Below are 23969 nucleotides of genomic sequence, written 5' to 3' on the forward strand. Positions count from 1 at the left end.
GCTATATAAATCTGTGCAGCTATGAGTGAAAAAAATTGCATAAAGAAAAAGTGAGAAGTGGAAACAATTGTTTCTGCAATGCCATGTATTACAAGATTAGCAAAACAGTTTAGTTCTCAAAATATTTTATTATTATAATTTGAAACAATCTGCTATGGAGAAAAAAGATTAAAATATGAATATATATGAGTGTATAATAACCTCACCATAAATTATTGTAATATTGTTATAAGTGATACCTAAAATGGCAAAGATGATCTTGACAAAAGGAGACAATACTGAATTCTATTGTCAAATTGATTATTTGAGTTTTTTTATTACAGGTAGCAATGTAAGTAACACTTCTCTTCAATCTTTTTCCTCCATTCCCAAGGAGGAAATGTTTGTTTTGTTCCCTAAACAACTTAAATTTACTTTGTATGCTTCATTATTTTGTTCCATTCCAGTATGTGCAATATTGCTTTAAAGTTATTGTGATGTCTGTATACATTGTATTTACTGGACATTTCCAGTCTAGGATAGTCTGTGACGGATTGTCTTAGAATTATAGAACCACAGAGTAGTTTTGTTTGGAGGGGAAACTTTTAAAGGTCTGACCTCCTTCACTGAAGCCATCTGGCAGATCAGAGTGTGAGCTTAATGATGTCTATTAGAAAGAACTGTTTGCAATGACAGCATTTTCAAATGTGAAACCTTAACTGTATGGAATTATTACCTTGAAACTCTTTTCCTTAATAAGACAGCAAGAGCAAGAGAAATAACTTTATTTTATACATTCAGGCAGGTCCAGTGTTTTAACATAAAGTTTCAGTTAGAATTTTCTTCTTCTCATTCCTCTCCATGTCAAGCTAGTACATTTTCACTGAAGAATTATTCAATTTACCTTCAAAGAATTCAAATATATCTTAGGCTTTATTGAAATAGCTTTTTTTAAAAATCATTTTTGCAACCTACTGAATCACCAGGAATGAGGATGTCAGTTTTGTAAATATGAATTAAGGATTACATTGCTACTGGTAACATCACAAATAGCTGCAAGCATATAATGTCCCCATAAAATGTAGTTTAATTTTAATACATAACCAGAAAAGTTATATTTGTGGCTTTGAATTCCTTACCTCTATGCAGATTTATTATTACAAGTCCCTATTATTATGGTTTGTATTTCACAACCCTAGGACATTTGGATTTGATCAGAATGTCAACAGTGCCACATTCTGCCACAGAATGAAGACTGGAGTTGAGTTTTAATATTGCAGGCTTGGCTCGCTAATGAAATTGATGCATTTGCTGGAACATACACTTGAAATTCTCTTGAAAGCAAGCCCAGATCTAAAATTTCCAAGACAAGTTGTAATACTTTCATCCAGAAGACCAAGCCTACCATCTGTGAAGCTGAAATGTAGATTTGCAATACACAGACCAAGATCATGTGCAAAATCTGTGTATTGGCAAAAGTCTGAAGAGGAAACTCTGGGGCTGAGGCTGATAGCAAACTAGTGCTCACCTTAATGCTGAGGGATTTTCATGCAGTTCCTCCACTGCCTGCAGCTTTTGGCTTGTATTTTCATATGGATCCAATGTCTGACCAGTTTGTGAATTTAAAATGTGCTTTGCTTAAACTGACTTTATCTTGATGGGCATTCCTTTTAGCATCAATATTGTGCCCACAGAAAATTTTCAGTCAAAACTTACAGCTTTCATCCAGAGTACTCAGAAGTTACCATCAGCACCAGAGTTACACCAGCATTGCAGTCAGGCTTCTCTTACTGCTTGAGTATAGGTTCTGTTTCACTGTGTTGTGCATTATAGGAGAAGGATTCAGATACCTTTAGATCATCTCTAACAAAAAGGAGTTATTTAAAATGAGTGCAGTCTTCTCCTTCAACACTAATTTAAATTCAGGGGTTGAAAAATTATCAAAAATGTTGCTTGTTGCTTTTGTTTAAGATCATAATTGATAGAGAGGAAACACATTTCCTGTTTTTAAATGTACTTTCCTTACGTAGTTCTGCATAACCTTTATCCTCCATTTCTATGACATAATCACAATTTTAAGGAAAAAAAATTGTCATAGAGAAAGAAACTACATTCTCTTAAATATCCTTCCAGAGAACTCATTTTATGAGGTATTTTTCTGGTAAACTGGTAAAGCAGTTTAGCTAAGATTTTAAAAGCTCTAAATGCAGAGAAGCTATGGACAGTTTCCACAGTCCCTCAAATGTCATTTTTCAACTATTGGCAAATATGCCCCCTCTGTAGGCATATAGGCATAGTGCAAAAATTTAAAAGAAGTAACATCAAAAGGATCACCTGCAAATTCAAACTATACTGAAGACTCTCTCTCTCTCTCTCTCTCTCTCTCTCTCTCTCTCTCTCTCTCTCTGGAAGGTAAAAGGGGCTGGAGAAGAGCAGGGAGAAATCACTACTCTGGTCAAAAGCCCTTTTGAGAGTTTAAGTCTTTACTTACTGACAAAATTTTTGGAAGAACGTAGCAGGTATCACTTGGGATTGCACTTTCTTTATGCAGAAGACTCTTGGAAGACTGAAGTTCTCAGTGCAATGTCTTTCCTGAAGGATCTGCCTATGGTAGACCAAGAGTTTCTACAGGAACAAACTGAAACCAGAATTTTTAGGGTTCAGACTGGTGCATCCAAGTTGAGTCAGAGATGAACTTCAGCTCCTGCCTGTCAGTTTGGTGGGAATCTGCACCCTTTATGAAGGAAATGACAGAGCACTCTTTCAGGAGTGTAGTGAATGAGAACATTATGTTCTTAGAATGCACTTACACTTGGATAAGTGATTTCTACCTTAAAGCCAAGCGGAGAACAAATATATGATTTCTGCTTTACAAGGTGTGGTGGGTTGGGGCTTTTTTGTGTGTACAATGCTGTTTTACATTCAAACTGCCTTCATGTTTTACCCTCATTCATGCCACATGAAATGTGGTAGGATGAGTCACACAACTGGAATGCTGCAATGAATGGCTATAAACTTCTCAGAAGGGATAGGCAAGGAAGGGGAGGTGGTGGGGTGGCCCTGTAGGGAGTGTTTTGATTGTCTGGAGCTTAATGATTATTACAACAGGGTTGAGTGTTTCTAAGTAAGGATCAGGGGAAAAGCCAACAAGTCAGGTATCATGGTGGGAGTCTGTTATAGACCTCCCAACCCAGATAAAATATTCTATAAGCAGCTGGGAGTAGTCTCATATTCGCTAACCCTTGTTGTCGTGGGGGACTTCAACTTACCAGATGTCTGCTGGAAACACAACGCAGAAGAGAGGATACAGTGTGGGACATGAAGGAGCACAAGTCTCATGAGGAATCACTGAGGGACTTGAGTTGTTTAGCCTGGAGAAAAAGAGGCTCAGGGGAGACCTTATCACTCTCTACAACTACCTGAAAGGATGATGTAGACAGATGGGGGTTGATCTCTTCTTCCAAGTAACAAGTGACATGACAAGAGAAAATGGCCTCAAATTGCACCAGGGGAGTTTTAAATTGGATATTAGGAAAAATTTATTCATCAAAAGCGTTGTCAAGCATTGGAACAGGCTGCCCAGGGAAGTGGTGGAGTCATCATCCCTGGAGATATTTAGATGTGCACATGTGGCACTTAGGGACATGGTTTAGTGGTGGACTTGGCAGTGCTGGGTTAACAGTTGGACTGGATACCTTAAAGGTCTTTTTCAAACTAAACTATACTATGATCCCATGATTCCATGGGTTTTGGGACAGACAGCTCATGTAGGCTTTCTTAAAGCCATGAACTGGCAATCACCATGCAGTAGCTTAGAGTCCTAAGGATTTCTAAGAAATTACTTCAGATTTCATGCTACTAGCTAAAAGAAGCTTGTAGCTGTGTTTGTGTGATCCCCACCCTTTGCAGCTGGATAGGGGCAGCATCTGTGCACCAGCTGGGGTTTGACATGACAGACGACTTCTCCAAACTTCTCTCAGCATGGCTACTGACCACTGTTTTCCCTGGCCTTGCATTCTGGAGACTCTTCTCTTTGCCAATCCATTTCTGAAGGGATGAAGGAACATCTCTTCTGAAGGCTATAATATGTGTTCAACATTTTTAAAGAGAGTGACTTTTCATTCAATAAAGAAATGAACATTTTATTTATTAAAAAAAGTCCTCTGGAAGATCAGTTACAAAGGGGGACCTACATGGGTGAGCTGCTTGGAAATACAAAATTGTGGACAGTTCTTCCTGAGGGTTTCCTGATTTTGAGTTCAGAGCAAGTACTGCCTCCAGTGTGGCTCCAAGGGAACATTACCATATGTGGAAATTACTCAGAGGAAAAATATCTAGAACACCCAGAATCTTTTGCAGTTCTTCAGTTCTTCTTTCACAGAAATTATCATATATGTTTCTGGATACTGGAGAAATTTATGTAAGCAATCTTTTCCAATCCTGTCCCATCCTCCACAGCTGTACTGTTGAAGAGTTCCCCAGGAGAAGGCACTAGAGTCAGTTTAAGTTTGATGACAAAAGATAAACTAAAAATTGAGGATGATCCTTGCTAAATATAAATGAGTCTTCACAGTTGACACTGAGAAGAGCCTGAGCCATGGAATGACTTGCAGCTTTGCTCAGTTACATTATGTACTAAGTTCTGCGCAAGCATGTCAGTATTTATTTTCAGGCTGTGCTATTGTTGTTGCCCTGTGTGGCATCAGTGTCTCATAACCCATGTCAGTAGAAGCTGTGAGTCTGTCCACAGAGGTCTTGTCTGTCCACAAGTCAGCTTGTCACAGTGCCAGCACAGGATTTCCCAGGGAGGAATGGGGAACACTGAAATGTTTGTGCTTCCTCAGCAGGAAAATGATAGTCTGGTGCCAAGGACCAGGTCGGGGGGGGGGGGGGGGGTGTTTTAATTTTTTCTTGGGTTGGAAGCAGGGGGGGAGGAGAGCTGAAAGAAAAAGCTCCATTTCTGTGTCCTGCTGGGTTTTCACCTGCTATTTACAAGTGCTAGTGGAAGGTGGGAGAAGGGTATCCCCCACCACATTATGTTTCCTACATGGAAATTGGAGCAGTATCTTCCAACACAGTTTCACTGCTGCAGAGAAAGTTAGTAGAAAGAAGTGCTGACATCAAAGAGTGTGCAGAAGACATAATTTCTTCTTCAAAGTATTTTTAAAATCTAAAATCTCATCTTCTAACTTAAGGTGCTGCAAATTGCACTATGTTTTGTCTCATCACTGCTGAGATTTCTTCTCTATTTTTCCTTGTGTCTTCATAATTTTTGTTTTCTTGTCATTCTCTCATTCTCATTCCTGCAGGCATGTACTGTATCACAGCAGCGCCTGAAGAGCTGTTTATACAATGTGAGCAAAAACCTACTGCAAGGAGTACGTAGCTTTAGAAGTAAATCAGAAAACAGAGAGGGGAAAAATTAAGTATTTTTTAGGTACTCAGAGGAGGCAAAATATATGCATGTGGTCACAGAGGAGAAGTGAAAGGTTGGACTTCAAGCTTCAGTAAAGTGTGAAGAATCACACTTCTTAGGCTTCCCACAGAGGTTATGTTATTTGTGAGGAGATCCTGACCTGCTTGTTACTCTCTGCAAGCTGTTTCCTGGAGGTCACCTTCTCCTGTTTAGGTGTTCCATCAAAAACAGAAGTGGGTGAGAGAATGAAGTACCATCCATGAATCCTCCATTTGCACTAAGAAAATCCTTCAAGGAGAGCAATAAAAATTGCATGGATATGCTTCTTCCCTTCTCTTCCAGTAACTGTGCCCATGCCTCCACTACCCTCTGACAGTATTATGTATGAAGTGTGTAGTATCATGCAATTTTAGATATAACGAGGGACTCAAATGATGGAAGCATAGACTGCTAGAGAAGGTGGTCTTTTTACTAGTTCTACTTTTTTTTTTCCATTAAAACTCTATCTCCGATGTTTGTGATTTCAATGCTGTGTGCATTTTCGGATAGTGAATTTCCATGCCTCTAAGACTTGTTATAGTCTCCTTCTTTTTGCCTGCTCACTGCTAGGTTTTCTTCCTTCCATATGAATGGAAATTTGTGAGCTGTGGGTTAGAATCCATCATGGAAAGAAATGCTCTGGAAATAAAGTAGCTAATTGTACTTTTTGCGCCTTTTAAGGACACAGTTTCTTATGTGCCAGAGAAGAGGAACCAGTGAGTAAATAAAAAGGAAGAAACAAACCAGTAAGACCTCATGCACTCCAGACTATGACAAATATGAATGGGAACCAAAGGTCCATTATGTGACCTGAATACTTGCCAAAACAGTCACTTCTATGACTACATACTAGTATTATTGGCTTGCAGAACCCCCAATAATACAGGGCTTTGCATAGGAACCAACAGCAAGGTGCATTTTTGAGCAGATATCTATTGGAACATTCTTTTAAACCAAGTTTGACAAAATGTACTATATTTAGACTTGTAGTTTTCCACTGTCAAAACATTACATCTCAAAACTCTGAAGAATGTCCTCAGGGAGACACACATTTTGTATTCTGTGAGGAGGCAAGAAAAGGTGTGTCTGGCATGAAGAAATCTTGGTCAAATGCTTTCTTCTTCTACTGCATGATAGGTTAGTTCTGAAAACAATTAAGAAGTACAGAAAGTTCCCCTTTCAGTTTTCTCTTGATTAACCCTCTTCTGCCCAGGGTGCTAGCCAGTTTGTTAACATTTGGAAACAAGATCTTGGCATGGAGCAAGGGAAGCAAAGTGCTACTTGAAGTAGCATCACAGAAGTTCTGCTGTAAAATGTCATGTGCTTTCCAAAAATCTCTCTCTGTGCTCTTCAACCAACCCCCTCTTGACCCAGAAACAAAGCTGAGTAAGAGTGTGACCCAAGCAGCCAGAAGGAATTGGCCCAGAGCATCTTTTTCATTTTTGACCATGCCCATTCATTATGTTCCTGTGCCTTGAACTTAAGCTGTTATACCATCAAGTACTTCTGTACTGAAGCAATATACCTTCATGAGACTGCCCTTTGGAGAAGTTTCCAGGATGTGATTTGTAAAGCCAGCATCAGAGATTGTATCTTCTTAGAGGTCAGCAATGCAAGATTTGTTCCTGTACATATAAGGAATTCATTCAGGATATGTGAATCATGATACTGTGTCCTTTCTTTGGAAAATCATGCCATGATACTTCATGCCCTTTCTTCAGAAAATCATATCAGATGTGGTAAATAACTGCTTTCTTTGCTTGTAAATCTTATCCTGCAGAACACTAGCTGTGGGTTGTAATGGAATATACAGCCTTAAATGTTCACACTCTTTGTCAAACCTTCTTAACAGTAAAAGAAAAGGCTGCAGGACCTTATTTCTTGTGAGTGGAATGGTTCTTAGCTTATTCCCCCCAATATCCACACTGAAGGATCCAGTACACAGTCCTTCATATTAAAAGGAATCAAGTGAGACCAAGCGTTTAAGAAAAGCAGCCTCTAAAGGTGCTATTTGATACTAAGCTAATACACAGTTTGGTAAGAGTCTCCTCAATGCAGATTCAGGTACTTTAAGTGTATCTCTATCATCAGCTGTGTAAAACTGTTATTATCTCAAACAGTGGTTATATGGGAAAAGAGACCGTTCTCATTAACACAGATATCAAAAATAAGAGGGGGGGAAATTAAGCATTTCGCACTGTAACTCTGAAAACAGCTGTACTTTGTTCATGAGAGGTAACGCCTCCTTGAGAAAACTGGGTGAGTCATGCAGTTTATTACTTTTTTCTAATAATGCAGTTTTAATTGACAGCCATATTTTGAAAGGTAATTTTTTTCAGAGGATTGTTTGTAAACTTTCTTTTTAATATTTTGTTTAGTGGTTATGCAAAGAATAATATTTCCAAGTAGGCAATCCACAATTTGTTTTATCGTCATACATGAAAACACTTTCCCACTTATAGTTTTCTGCTGTCTCCTTGCTTGCTTGTTTTTTTGATCAGTTATTAGAGAAATCAGTTTTGATTTGATTAGTTATTAGAGTTTTCTCACTAGAACTTCAAGAGCACAGTCTCCACTTGTGCAATGTTCTCTTTTCATGGAGTGCACCACACTTTCATTACAGAACCAGCCCACTGGACATCTGAAAGCTTAGTTTAGAGATGTACAATGGCATTAGTTAAAACCTTTCCTGTGTTTTATATAAGTAAAACCAAGAAAGAGAAAAAAAGACTTCAGAGGAATGTAAGTTACTGAAGTACAACAGAATCAATCACATACTACTTTGCTGTAAGTAGTGAAGTGGCTCACAGGATCGTTCAAGTGCTAACTGATGAAAGAATTTATTTCACTTACTGATAACTGTTCACTGAAATTCACTCCTTTTCTTCCCTCCTAACAACATTATTACTACCTGTAACAGGGAGTAAATATGAAGAGCAGTATCTCAGGTAAGTTTGGGTGAGATAGCACATCTCTCAATATGAAAGAAAGTAAGAAGAGTGTAATCTGAAAATGGTTTGAAATCATCCCTATGGATCTATTTGCACTTAACCTTAGACTAATATTTGGATTTTCTTCTTGAATCATAAGTTCTGGAAAACAAAAGGCAAAGATCTTACAAACACGGCATATCAGTCTGAAGATCCTACTGTTAAAGAAATCCAACTCTGCATTATATGTGTAGATGCAATGTAATAATTTTTATGGAGTGCCTTTTGACTCACAAGAGGGCTGACTGGGCAACATGGTTATGCTTCCATTGCCACTTCTTCAAGATTCTGTTTTGACACTAAGTCTAAAAAAGTGTTAAACGAGCAGTTCATTTAAAGGGGAGTGACAGAGAACGCAGTGGTACTAACATCTGACTATATGAAAGTTTTAGTTAAGAAAAGCAAAAAATTGATTTTGGGGGAGGAAAGGACTATTGCTTGGCTATAAAACAAACATAGCTGCTCTACTTTTTAATATTTATAAGAGAGTTTTTTACTCTCAAATGATGTAAAGGACTTTGTAAAATGCAAGAGGCATGGCAGACCACAAAATTTAGCAAGATTTCCCTATCTGTAATATGCCATGGCAATATGCCCTTGGAGATCTAATTACCTCTTTCAAAAGACTTGTGTGATTGTGCAAGCTGCACACAATTGTACCTAATTTTTTTTCTTTGGGATAATAATGCTGATACTCGAAGAAGGATCTTGCTATAAAATCTAATGGAAAAGCATTTAAACAGTCAAAACTCTTCTGTGGATATCAAACGTTTACCAGGACAGAATATCACCTGATGCTAGTTTGTTGACTGAGACACCGTTGTCCTGATTCAGACCAGTTTACCATTTGGTCATGGGTACCACCTAGTCATGTTGAGAGCAGATCATTAATTGCTCCTGAAATCCTTGTTTATATCACCACTAGAGGCTTACTCCTCTTAGCTGTTTCATTCAGTAAAAACTTTTCTATGCATGTGCCAAACCACAAATCCAGGGCCCTGCAGCACTTAAAAGCTTGTTTTGCAGGCTTACGTGCAGTCCATGGAGGAGGGGTGGGGAATGTTTATGGTACCAGCAAGTCCTTGTGTCATCCAGTCTGAATAACCCTGGAAAGTGAATGCTACAGCTAGCTCATGCTCCCTTATGTCATCACACCTATTAAAAGTAATATTACATGTTAAGTATGTTGAGAAATAGTGAAATGTGCTGTCTAAAAGTTCTAATTGACCTCAACATTTTTGATCACATAAGGAAACACTGCATGCATGAAAACCCATATAAAATGAGACTGCATCTTGTTTTCCACTTGGTAGCTTCAAAATGTAAAGGCAAAACATTAGCCTTTCACAGAAACTACAGAAAGTCCAATACTATGTAGTTTGAAACTTATTATGCATCTCCTTTGAAAGAATACTGTTTTTCTGTGAGTTACAAAACAAAAGACATCTGCTTCTAAAAGAATTATTGCTTGAAATAAAATATTTAATGTCAGAAATGGTGTTTAGTTTGATATCCTTATGCAGAGTATGCTGAATACAAATTCCATAGTAAAAGGCCTGGATATTTTATGGTACTGAGGCTAAAAGAATTTTTTAGAGGAGAATACCTTCATTTAAAACTTACTCATTTCATGTAACTTGGAAATGTGCAACATGAAAACAAGTGGTGCACTTATATTAAATAAAATTAGAGATATATTTATTAAGGCTTCTGACAGTTGAATTTCATAAAAATGGAGAAAATACAATTCCTTTTAAAAAGTGCAAAGTGAAACAGTTGAGTAAAGAAGCATATACAAAACAGAGTAATAATGTAGAATATGCTTAATCCAGAGGACAGGGGAAGCATGGAGGATATAAAGAATGTAAAATATTTTGATGTGGATGGACATTATGCAACTACTAATTCACACCTTCAATTTCTGTATTCATCTTTGAAGCAAAATCATTTAATCAGAAAGTATTTCATTATCAGGAATCCAGGGCCTCAGTTTGCAGGAATCTGTTTAGATGATTAATTGTTTGGGCCTCTGGTTTGTTTTCTATCTGTGTATTTTACAGAGCTGAGTACAATCTCAATGCCAAATAAATTCAAATTGTCTGTGTCCCTTCACTTTTCCTAAAAGTGCTGAAAACCAAAGTCATAATAATGATGATATTTATTAAAATACTTTACTAATTCTGATCTTTCAGTATCTGATTCCTCCAGTCTCCTGTAGGATGTGCAAGAAGTTGTTCTGTGCTGTCACTCCAGTTGCACTACTGAGCTATCAGAAAGATGCTCTAAAAAAAAGCAGCCAGCACTCTCCATGTTATTCCAGACTGACCAATCAGCAGTAGGCCCCCTAATCTCTTAAATGTAACAGATCTTTCATTCCTGACAATAATTTTGCATGACAGTAAAATATTAATTTGGATTACAAAACAAAACCCCAACAAAACCTAGAATATAATCTCTCTTCCTAAAAGCTCTGAATTCTGAAGATTTTTGAAAACCAAAGAATCCCTTGTCCTATGTCTGCACACGGAGGAGCAGTTCTGTGAAACTCCTGTGCCAACTATTTGTATTACAGGGTGTGAAGCAGCATCTGTGGAGTCAGGGCATGGTCAGGCTCCTCTCCCTGCCTGCCAGCGAGCTTGGCAGTGCAGCTGTGCTGGCACAGAGCGATATTTGTGTGCAAAACCTAAACCTGCTGTAGGATACACTCCCTGCCCTTTCAGGATCAGCTGGCTTCTCAAGGCAGTCTACAGCCACTGTAATATATCCAGGATGTTTGGCAAAATCTTCTGGTTGTCCTCCAATGCTTTCTTTTTTCCATGTTTGTTTTCCTTTGTAGAGCACAACTTCAGAGCCCTTAAGGCTTCGACATCTGAGAATGTCCTGACAGTCCATTTGGATTCTTTTCCATAAACACTTTATGTCTTCTCTTTAAATGAAGTTATCAACACTGGCAGTTCGTGAGATTTCCAGTTCTCAATAAGACAACTGTGGTGAAGCCAGACCAACTTGTATTCACTTTAGGAGATTAAAAGGAGAGAAAAATGAAGGCAAAGTAATAGCTTGTCTCCCTGTCTGCTTCAACATCTGTAGCAATTGAGGCCCCAGACCTGATCTTCTGAGTTACCTCCATCTATAGAGGTCACCTCCTTCACACTGCAAATGACCCAAGAGAGGCACTTATCAAGGAATTCTCCTGGTTCCAGAGCAAGGGGGACAGGGTGGTGTCATGGCAAATCCTTACATCAGAATGGCTGGGCAGGATGAGGTAAAGGTAATGTTTTACTCATGTCGGGCTTAGTGTCCTATTTCCCACAGTGGCCAGCAGCAGCTGGTAATTAGATACAGAATGAAAGGCACCTTGCTGGTATTTCCTCTGAGCTTTAGGCAGTCTGTGGCATAGGGGTTTCCCGAAACCAGAGTTTGTATCTGCATTCCTGTGCTTAATGGGTCTTGATGGACTTTCTGTGATTTTTTTTCTAATTACTTTCTGAACTGTTCATAGTTTTGGCATACACAACATCCTTCGTGGTAATGACTTCTGTGATTCAGTTATGTTGTGTAACAAAATGTTTCCTTTTCTTTAAATCATCTTAGCAATTTCATTACTACTTCTCTTATCACAAGAAACAGTGAATAATTTTTCTATGATCTGTTTTCTGCTTACCTACGTTGTATTCTTTTCGCTGCTTTCCTAGAGAGAAGCAGCTTGACACTTTTGTTGCTCTTCTCAGCACATTTTCTGAGTACATTGCATCTTTTTTTTGAGGCAATATGGCCAGCAGTACAATCTATATTCATTAGAAGAATTTGAAAAGTAGTATAACTATATTTTTTCTAATAATTCATATTTATTTTGCATTTTTTATGTCTATTGACTGACATTTTCATATATTTCTTTACGGGATGGTAATAGCTCATTTAGAGATCATCACTATGTATATGAATAAACATAGTTATGCACTCAGAGGAAAACTTGTCTTTACTCTGCATTTATCAACAGTGAATGTCTCCTGCCCTTTTGGGTATGTTTTGTATTATGAAACAATTTTTAACTTTTTTCAGCAGATTCGACTTTTCCACATAATTTTGTATCATCAGCAAATTCCATTACCTTTTTACTCTCTCCTTAGCCTAATAATGCTGTAAATTTGAAAGCATGCATCTCTGTTGGGCTGCACTGAGAATCTTTCTTCCTCCATTGTGAAATCTGACCTCTTGCTTACTGTACTTTAAAGGATATTAAATGATGAGCCCTCTTGTCTTACAACAGCTTCATTTCCTTCATGAGGGGCTTTGTAAAAAGCTTTATGAAAATATAAGTACACTGCTATCAAATGATTATTCTTATCCATATTATTGACTTCTATATAAAAGCTATAGATTTGCAAACTGAGACTTAAAAACATTTTCTGTTTTACTTATCCAGATGTCTTCTAATTCTATTATTACAATTAAATTTCTTCATGAAGTCTTGAGTAACACCAGAAGTCCTTTAATACCATGGAGTCCATCAAAGCTTTCTGTGAAAAAAAAAAAAAAAAAAAAAAAAGTATCTAAGTGGGCATCTAAAACAAGTCTAAAATGTTGTGGTGGTTTTTTTCAGAATTGCTTTAGTGATCCTGTCCTGGTTTCAATGGGACTGAACTCATTTTCTTCTTAGTAGCTGGTACAGCACTGTGTTTTGGATTCAGTAGGAGAACAGTTTGATAACACACTGATGTTTTGGTTGTTGCTGAGCAGTGCTTACCCTGAATCAAGGACTTTTCAGTGTCTCGTGCTCTGCTAGTGAGGAGATGCAGAAAAGCTGCAAGGGAGCACAGCCGAGACAGCTGACCCACACTGGACGAAGGGATATTCCATACAATAGAACATCATGAACTTCATATAAACTCGGGGAGTTACCTGGAAGGGGGCTGATTAGTACTTGGGAACGGGCTGGGCATCAGTAAGCAGGTGGTGAGCAATTGCATTGTGCATTACTTGTCTTACTTGGGTTTCACATTCCTCCCTCCTTCTGCTTTTAATTACAATTAGTAGTAGTAGCACTGTCATTGTCATTATCTGTTACTTTGTTTCAGTTATGAAACTGTTCTTATCCCAACCCATTTCTATTTTGTTTTTTTTTCATGATTCTCCTCCCCATCCCATTAGTGTTGGGGGGAAAGGAAAGTGAAAGAGAGGATCCTTTCCTTCTAGTGGTGTGGCCTGATAGAGCGAGTGCCCCAGGGATAGGATAGACTGTCTCCACCAGTCAATCTCCTCCTCAGTGTCCCTGATACTTTCTAACCTTTCCACCTCCTCTTTTAGCTCCGCCAGGAGGCTGAGGAGATCATCCACATCATCCACCTGGTCACACCCCACACAGCTGTCATCTCTACTGCCATCCAATACCAGTGCCAGGCTCTGGCACTCCCTGCAGCCTGAGACCTGGACAGCTGTGTGTTTTCATGGCAGCTCCATTTATGCCTCCACATCCTTTCTGGTGAGTGCAGAGGACATAGCTCCCTGCCAAGGGGTAACCATCACTGAGCTCCTTCCAAGAGTGTGGTGACCACTGACTGAGCTCACCTCTGGAGCTGATGGGTGACCATGCCAGCTGCTGTGTCCCACTCTGTGTGATGTGCCTCACACTCCCTGAGGGTGGCTTTAGCGTGGATGGGGATGGCCACAGGCATTCCTGGCCTTCCTTGTGCTCAGTCACAGCTGCCTCTAAGTCAGAGCTCTACCATTCCCTGCTCAGAATGTCAGGGCACCTCTCTTGGCACTATTTTTGAAGTCTTGCCACTTAAGGAACTTCCCCTGCAATACCCCAGAGCAATCCTCAACCACAAAGCACATCTGCTGGAGCAGCCTTGGAGTCTTCTTCAGTAATGCTGAGCTATGAGCCATACCCAAGGCAGATTAGTAGGAACTCAATAGGCAAGTTCCATGACTATTCAAATAACTGAATTTTTCCTTTCTATGTAATAAGAAAACAAAGCAAAGCTAGACAATAGTTTTTATCCCTTCTTTTCTCAGCATCACCTTTCCATTCACTGAGGTTTGCTGACCCTACTAAGGTTCATGGCTAAACTAGTACACTCAATATATTTCCAACCTGGAAATAGCATAATTCATTACCGTTAGGACCTATAGCTGGAAGAAATAAGCTTTTAACTTCTGAAAAACCCACCAGTCTTATTTCCAAGATGAGAAGCATGTTACTAAGGCTTCACCCTTAACCACTGTCAGTCAAATCCCTACCAATTCCAAGTCTTGATTCTGAGGCACTGGAGTAAAAAACCTTGACAGATAACCATTAATTACCTCTGAAAAAAATTGTATTTCTTTGGAATTTTGTACACAATATATGTACATAATATTTCGTCCTCGGATGAAATACAAGGAAGACAGTGAGACATGCCTTTAGTCATTTCAAATGAAGCCTACAGAAGAGCTCATCTAAACAAATAGAAGGAAATTAATAAGAGGCAAATAGGATCTGCAAAGCCCTGTATGTGCATAGATTCTCAATGGTGCGTACGGTATTGCGGTTAAATGCAGCTGAACACAAGAGAGACAACATATTGCAAATCATTTCAGGGGAAAACTGTGACAGTAATCAAAGACAAGATAGTAAAATGTGGAGAGAGGCGGGAGTTAAGCTATTAAATCTTAGGGGGGAAACTACTGTGTATAGGATACAGTTTCTTAATTCAGAGATAATACAGTAATGGACAGCCTTCAAATGATTTAGCTAGCTTGAAGCAATTTGATTTTTGAGGATAAATTGTAGTAATTATCCCCAAAAGGACAGAGTGAGTAACCATCCACAAGTTTTCTACATGATATTATGGGAGCAAATGAATCAGGCATATGCTTGTGATGTGGTGCTGGTGGGGGAGGGGAGAGACACCAGATGTTCCTTAAGAAGCAAGATTTAACAAGAAAGAAAAGCAGAACTTCCTCCTAATAAGATCAACATACTCCTTCTGGGTTTTCATTCAAAAGAAAATTTCAGGAATGTCCTGCACAGTTATAGATGGCTCAGGAAAAGGTATGTATAACATGCTTTCACAAACTTACTTTACTTAAGGGAAATGACCACAAAAAACAGATAGCAAAGACTGGAACAAAACTGGGTCTTTTTTTAACTAATCCTTAATCCCAGAATGCACTGCCTAAGCAGTAGCAAGTAAAATAGAAAATTAGTAATTCTTATTATAATAAGAAAATTGCATCCAAAAGGATCAGCTGTTGACATTAGCCTTATTCTGGCTCATGATAAATTCTGATGATATTTAGAACCCATTCATCTAAAAAATGTCACTGTACTTCAGATGGCATTCCTACTTAAAGCTGGCATTATGTGTCTGCCTATCAGCTGTCCTTAAGTCTGTATTTTCCAGGTGTCTGAGAAGAATAATTTTGTTCAGATGAATTAAAAGGCACCTGTATCTTAGATACCTTCGTGTCTAAAGGTTGCAATGAAAACTTATCACCTATAACTAAAAGCCATGATGTTTTCTGAATTGCAAACTGATCTGGTGCCAACCAAATATAATGAGAGCATGTGACAAGCAGTCAATTATTTCTTTAAACTGACAGAACCTGTTCATTATATAGAGTCACCTTGAGGATTATTAGCATGCTTAACAATAATGATATTAATGTATCTATTAATTTGAAGATTATTAACATTATAACTCCCAAGACAGGACTATGGATTTATAAAGTATGTGGCTTTTCCTATAAACATGAGGAATATAGCTGGTCACGAGGTGGCAAAATATTGATCACAAAACATTGTTCATGTTAATGATCTGAATCAGTGCTTTCATTTGAAATCTGAGTCATGGTATGATTGCTTAGTCTTCAGAAATTATGTACAACCAGATTAAACTGTAACAACTGTATCCTACCAGAAGGATATTCTATTTTATTATGAACCAATCCAGCAATGTTAAAAAGGTCTATTGTGAATTGGAATCTGGCTCTATTGTTTCTCAGCAAGTATCAGCAACCTCCTTACAGCAATACAGTGCATTAACAACTTGATTAAGCATTTAATGAGTGCCGAGGAAAGAATAGTTACAGTTATAATGCAAAAAGCAAAAAAAAAAAGGATTAAGTCAATACTGTTTGCCTGTGATTCAAATATCTGATGAATAATCAATTTTCTGAACACCTTTCATAAGAAGTTATTTATCATTTGCATAATTTATGCCTCTGTGGAGGATGGGATTAGCTAGTAAATACTATGGAGTCATCAGTTATATTGTCAGTGTTTTCCACAGTCGTTTTCAAAACACATGATGAAAGAAAAAAAATGTCAGTGAGTTGATGTCATGAAGACCTACTTTTCAGTGCCTACTAAAAACTGACTCTGTTTAGCAAGTGCTGTACCTGGTGAGCATCCTTAAACTGCCTGGGTGTCTGTATCCACATGAACTTCATATCCCCTGGGGTCCAAATTCAATTTCATTAAACTCCCTGAAAGAACAGAATGTTTTGTTTATAATAAGCCACTATTGACCAGATAAGTATGAAATGAAGACCTGGAGGTCATTTCATTTTTATTTGATAAGGTAGTCTATATATAGAGCTGTGTAATTGCAGCTGAAACTAAAGTTCTGCTGTAAACATGGGAAGGTCTCCATATGATATGCATTTGTTATCAAGGCCATATTTGAAAAATTTCATGTGGATATCACTGATAGTCTAACAAATGCTGGCATATTATTGTATGGATCATTTCCACATCTAAACATAAGTATACTTTGTGAAAATAAGAAAAACACATATTTAGTTTTAGAATATATATTTTTGTAATGCTAATTCTTTCACTGCTTTTTGAAAAAAAGAAAACATAAATAAAAGTTGGATAGTGACTACAATTCTATAACTTCTCAGGGAAAATGGTTAACTGCAGGCAACAAAGCTTGTTATTTACCTGAATCTCTGAAAATTCAGACCATATGCAGCTGAAATTTGGTGCTTCCAAAAGTGTCAAAAAATTGTGGCATGTTTTTGAAATCTGATAAAGTTATTTTGCAGGATGAGGTTAAGTGGAGTAAAATACACTCACTTTATACTCACTTCTATTGGGTTTCATATGCTTAGTATGCATTCTTGTAACTATGCTGTGTATGCTAGTACAGAACATTTGTGAATCAATTAACATTTTTTATGTATGTGTTTCAGTAATGTCCTAGATTTGACTGTACATTTTATTTGTATGGTGTTTCTATCTTTACTATCTAATTTAAATTATGGTATGAAGATTTTTGAAATCTGGCTGGAAAAGCAAAAATTGCTTTCTCCTCAGAGATGAAAAGGACTTGTTGGGCTGTCCTAAGTATAAATAGTCTCACTTGGATTAGATTAGATACCTGACAAGATACAAACCTGACAAAACCATAACATTTATGTAACTCCAACCTATATCTGAGGTCAGATGTTGCAGTGGTATCTGACAGGAATTACTTGAAACTTTTTAGATTTGGTAAGACAAAATCACACAGTGAATGTTATAGCACTTAAATATTATGAAATGAAACCTAATAAGCAGTGCTTAGGACTGTGTGTTTTGGTGCTTAGATATATTGCAGGGGTAAACTGAGATGCCCAAGGTCCAAATGTTCTCCTCAGCCTGGAGAAGACTAATGTCTACGTGAGGTACCTCTAATTTTATACACATTCTAAAGAAATGAAAGATTTCTTGAGTCAGATTTGAAATACTAATAAAGCAGGAGTTTGATTCCATTTTCTACTGAGAAACAGTAGAAACACCATGTCTCTTCTAAGAGATGCTGTTACAGCTTCTTGTCTTTTTCAGTGTTATTTCAAGAAATATCATATACAAAACATAACCTATACTTGAAGTATCCGAGTCCAGAATCATGGACTGCCAAAGTCCCTTCTTGCCCATGTTTATTCTGTCTTGTCCCTTCAGTGTGACATTTTCTGCTGAACAGTGAACAGCATCAATGGTCAAGTGGAGACTGGCCCCCATTTCATTGTAATCTTACAGGGAGCTAGTTAGTAAAATCAGAATTATATCCCTACCTGCTAAAGTCTGAAATTCCAAGTTTACCATTTCTGAGGCTAGTATGCAGATGGGAGTTTCATTCTTGTCATGTGTTTAATCTGAAAAGAGGATGTGGTCTTGTGAAACTGTATGAACAGCCACACCTAGCCCACAGTTCTCTGTGAAGAACCTGTTTTAGACACACCCATTTACGTAGTGTCACCTACTAGTTACCTCTTTTCAACTTCTCCCAAATTTATAGTGCCACCAAATTTCCCTTTGGAATAATTTGAACCTTCTTAGTCACAAAAATAGATTTATGCAACCATTTTTACTTCTAGAACTGTGTACTTCCACACTTCATCCTTCAAGTTAATTTTTTCCTAAGGAAATAGGCCTAAGAATGTGAGAGTTCTGCATGCCTAAGTTTTGGTCCCTCCTTCAGGGTCTGCAGGTGCATTCTGCATTGCATTTAATTTTTACTGAAACAGCATTGAAAACAGACTGCAGTCTGTTTTTCTCTGTCGTAAGAGTTTACCTTTTACATGAGGAAGAAACAAAAACCAATAAATTCCTGAGTTATTTTACATTACTAAAAATAAGTTTCATTAAAAATTAAGAAAGAGGTTAGGCTTTTATGATGTTCTAATTCAAATTCCTGGTTTTGCCAATCATTATGGGTTTTGCAACCAGGTAAATGGTAGGGTCTTGACCAGACATGGTAATTTAGAATACTTAACAAAGGCATACAGCATCCTCATAACATGACATGAGAGTCAGTGCCTCCAGAATGACTAAGGAAGCTTAAATGGGGCATTTGGTTCAAGTAGTCAAAATTACATACTTGCATATAGGTTGCTTATATACAAAGGAATGCTGACTAATTGCCAAATGACTGACACCAAGACTGTCACCCCAGAAAGCATGTACAAACCTCATTTTTCACAAAATAGAATAGAGATTTTGTGTTACCTGGTATACTTTTGCCTGCAGCTTGGTAGCACTAAAAATATGGCAAGATGAATTGCAAGAGGCCCATATCCTGTACACCAAGCATGTGAACTGCCCAAGCCCTAAGGAAGTTAAACATCATCCGCTGGTGTTTTGCTGGATTTGCTGTTGCAATTTGTACTTATTTTCTCAAGCAACAAATTTGCCACCGAAAAAATTATACCCCTACCACTTGCTGTGTTTTTATCTTTTTTTTTTTTCTCCTTTGAAATTCTTTTATATATAATTATATGTTCAGACCTTGGAAATATTCTTTCCTCATTGTGTCCTTTTCTATTTGACCAAAATGGATCCCTTTTCTCTCTCATCTACACCGCCACTTCTTTTAGGAGGCATCTCAATGAGCTCTCTGCCTGCTCTGCTTTGGGATCGAGCTGCACAGGTTGTGCAACAGATTAGCATAATGTGTTACTAAATGTTACATCATAAATGCAGGCATATTGTGTCAGACATTTCTGTAGCTACCGAACTGTCTATAACACTGATATGAAGGCATCTCCACTTGTGCCACAGTTGCATTATCATTTTGACCTAATGTGCACTGGCACTGAAGACAAAGAGGCTGCCTGAAACTTCCTCCCTTCCTCTCTCCCTTTCCACTGTCTCAGCCATGTCTACTCTTCTGTTGTTTTGCTTGTGTTTCCACAGGTGTTTACAGACAACTCAACCAGATCTGGAGATCTAACTGGGGATAGTTGTAACCCCAAACCAAAATAATAATAATAACAAAAGTTTAGTTACTTTTTACTAAACTAAAATGTACTTCTAAATGGATCATCTTTACTGCAGAATTTATTCACCTGCCAAATGAATACACTCATAGCATGGGAATAGAAACAAGCAATTAAGAGCAGGTAGGACCAGCTGCTTCTTTTGGAGGGCAAGTTTTAAGTGATTGAGTTACAGAAATACACTTTTTTGCACTGATACCACAGGCCAGAAAATAAACCTGGGAGAGATCCTTGTTGCACATTGAGAGATCAAATGTGTTTGAGAGATCAAACACAAATTTATTAGCTCTCCTTAGCAAAATTCTAGTTGTTTCTGAAAATAAAGGTAGAACAATCAAATTTCTGTAAAGGTTTTCAAGATCGGTATAGGTGTAAAAAGTTATAAAGATTGTAGAACCCACTTAAATTTGGTTTAGCTTTATAGCAAAAGGGACACACATTGCTTATGGACCTAATGTTCATTTTACTCTTACCAGTTAAAAAGCTGAAGAATGCTGCAAAGTTTTTCAGATGGAAATATGGGCTACAGTCTTAAATACCAGGATATCAGATTTTTAAAGGATTAAGTTTGGTCAGTTTTTAAACCAGAGGTCTTTGTCAAAAATATTGCTACAATGGGCATGGCACAACTAAAGCACAGCATCTTCAAGTTCACAATATTATTACTGGATATTTGTGTTGACAATGCCTTCTGAAGAATCATAGAATCATAGAATGGTTTCACTTGGAAGGGACCTTAAAGACCATCTAGTTCCAACCCCCTGCCATGTGCAGGGACACCTTCCACTACACCAGATTGCTCAGAGCCCTGTCCAGCCCGGCCTTGAACACTTCCAGAGATGGGGCATCCACAACTTCTCTGGGCAACCAGTTCCAGCACCTGACCATCCTCACAGTAAAGAATTTCTTCCTAATATCTAAGCCTACTCTCTTGCAATTTAAACCCATAAGCTCTTGTCCTGTCACTACAGGCCCTTGTGAAAAGCCCCTCTCCAGCTCTCTTGCAGGTCTCCTTTAGGTACTGGAAGGCTGCTCTAAGGTGTTCTGGAGCCTCCTTTTTCCCAGGCTGTCTTCATAGGAGAGGTGTTCCATCCCTATAATCATCGCTGTGGCCCTCCTATGGTCTGGCTCCAACAGTTCCACGTCTTTCTTATGTTGGGGCCCCCAGAGCTGGATGCAGTACTCCAGATGGGGTGTCCAGCTGGGAGAGCAGAGTAGAGGGGCAGGATCACCTCCCTTGACCTGCTGGTCACACTTCTCTTGATGCAGCCCAGCATACAGTTGACTTTGTGGGCTGCAACCATGTACTGTCAGGTCATGGTGAGCTTCTCGTCAGCCAGCCAGCTCCAAAGTCCTTCTCCCCAGTGCTGTCTCTGCTCAGCCTGTTTTTGTGCTTGGGATTACCCTGTCCTAGGTACAGGACCTCACAATTGGCTCTGTTGAATTTCATGAGGTTTGCATGGGCCCACTTCTCAAGGTCCCTCTGGATGGCAAGTAGTATAGCTCTGACTGTATTCTTCAAAATGTAATAACTATGTAATGTTAATAATTGTATTACATCAATGCCTTGAAATTTATCAGTAGACAAATGAGTGTCACATATCTTAAAGAGTAATATTACTTTTTCTGAGTACTGATACCTAAATCTGGTTTTTATAATTAAAAAAGTTCAACTGAAGAATTTGTTCTTGCTAAGTAAAACATTGTTAAATGAATGCTTTTGAGTATAGACAATGATTTGCAATACTATGAAAATCACATTGCAGTAAAAGGTGATATTTTTATACTTCAATTAGACTATTTGTGAGAAAAACGGATGAAAGCAGGTAGTTATCAAAACATTTATCTTGAATACTTTATCAAAATGCTGTCTGAATCTGAATCTGTAGCCTCTATCACTGCAGTATAATGAATAAATGCTGCCTCAAGTTGCAGCAGGGGAGGTTTAGTTTTGTTATCATGAAAAATTTCTTCATCAAAAGTGTTGTCAAGCCTTGGAACAGGCTTCCAGTGAAGCAGTACAGTCATCATCCTGGTAGAGGATTTAAAAGGTGTGTAGATGTGGCACTTAGGGACATGGTTTAGTGGTGGACTTGGCAGTGATGGGTTAACAGTGATGATCTTAAGGGTGTTTTCTAACCTTAACAATTTTATGATTTTATAAATATGACCTTGGAAGAGAAAAAAACCAAACAGAACTACTTCAAACCACAGAGAAAATACATGCAATCAATACAATAACAGAGGTGCATATGTGGCTGCAGTACTGGTGGCCAATCCACCTTGAAGTTTCAAAAATGCTGATCACCACAGTTGTAAACTCATTCCTTGTGCAAAGATGTAGTAGATTTTGCCTAAAATAGAATCAACAGGGCAAAAGACTAACCATAACTTCTTCATGGCAGAAACGCTGTAATGAAATGAAAACTAATTACAGTGTTTAGGGCAAGACAGATCTCGTAGGCAGAATAGTTTACATGCTAAACATCTAGTGGTGCTTAGACCCTGCAGTGATTTTGCAGTTCCTGATTTAATCCTTAGTCATGGAACAGACAGATTACACATCCATTTCTACTGGCAGGTCTTGGGAGCAGGGAAGAGAGGTAATTCTGCTGAAAATTTCTTGTTTTGTTTCAGGGAAAAGATTTTATTTGTAAAAAAGTCTTGAACATAATTATCTCCTGAGTAGGAACTGATTTAAGTAGTAGAAAGGTTGATTTGAGTGTACTGTTTATATCAAGTAACCCTCAGAATTCAGCACTCCAAAATGCTGACGTTAAACTCTGATTTAATTGAGCAGCTGCTACAAGTGAATAGGAGTTGAAATAGCTCAGCACTTTGTTCCTCTGTTCTGCATGCACACAATAGATTTGGCTCAACAAAAGCATTTTTTATTAAACAATGCCTTCTTTTGCAGCTAGATGCGGCATATAATGGCACCATACTCACATTAGTATATAAGCACATTAGCTTACAGTTCTGCCTTCTCAAGGTCTATGTCACAGGTATAAATATTATTATATGGCTGTTCTTTCAGCCTCAATACGTGCAGAACGCACATCGTAAGGCAGATCATCATCAGATTCAGTGCCTTAGGTATTTCTTTTTCTGTTAAAATATTTTGGATCATGTTCCAGCTGGTTTTATTACTTCAAATGTTAAAACATTCCAAGGATTGTGGGGACAAAGAATTCGAGGGTACAAATGAACACCACAAGTCAAACGTCTTTCTCAAAAAGAAAGAAAAATTGTATACCTGGTAAGTTCTGCTGGAAGACTAAAGTAACCTAGTCAGCTCAAAGGTTGAGTCTGGTATCAGTGTTGGCAAACACTCAAAGGAGGGCACGGGGACATGGCTGGCTGGCACAGCAAGGACGGTGGCATCCAGGATAGCAGGGACACTCTGAGAGGGAAGGGTCAAAAGAAGAGCAGCAAAACCACACAGTGTCACAGCTAATCCTGTTTTACAGTCCAGTGGAAAAACATCTTCAAGTCCACGGCTGACTCAAGATTTAAAAGTAAGAAGATCGGCTTGATTCTTGATTTTCATGCTTGGGAACGCTGAGACAGGAAAGCTGGAAGTTCATAGAGAGCTTTGCAGCACACGGTTGTAAAGCAGTGAGCTTCCAGGAAACATAAACAACTCCGCGAACCGTGGATAAGTCCATCGAGATGCACAGGCGGCCTGAGGCCAGAGGGAAGCGATGTCCCGAGTGTCCCGGTGACGGAGCGCTGGGCAGCTCCGCGCCCCCCGGCTCTGTCCGGCCCCGCCCGGCGGTGCCGCGGCCCCTTTA

At 38.5% G+C, this 23969-nt stretch overlaps 1 protein-coding gene and 1 long non-coding RNA gene across 5 annotated transcripts in view; one reads left to right on the plus strand and one right to left on the minus strand.

The window, feature by feature from the left end:
* The window catches only part of OXR1 (oxidation resistance 1), a 226608-nt gene that overhangs the window by 126476 nt on the left and 76163 nt on the right, over nt 1-23969 (plus strand). The window lies entirely within an intron of this gene.
* On the minus strand, nt 10101-23935 carry LOC113953682. Its single transcript, XR_003529972.1, has 2 exons — nt 23432-23935; nt 10101-12944 (listed from the first exon to the last, which is right to left on the minus strand). It is a non-coding gene; the product is annotated as an uncharacterized LOC113953682 (long non-coding RNA).

This window comes from Corapipo altera, unplaced genomic scaffold (genome assembly GCF_003945725.1).
Source record: "Corapipo altera isolate COAL_440 unplaced genomic scaffold, ASM394572v1 52b, whole genome shotgun sequence".
Classification (NCBI taxonomy): Eukaryota; Metazoa; Chordata; class Aves; order Passeriformes; family Pipridae; genus Corapipo; species Corapipo altera.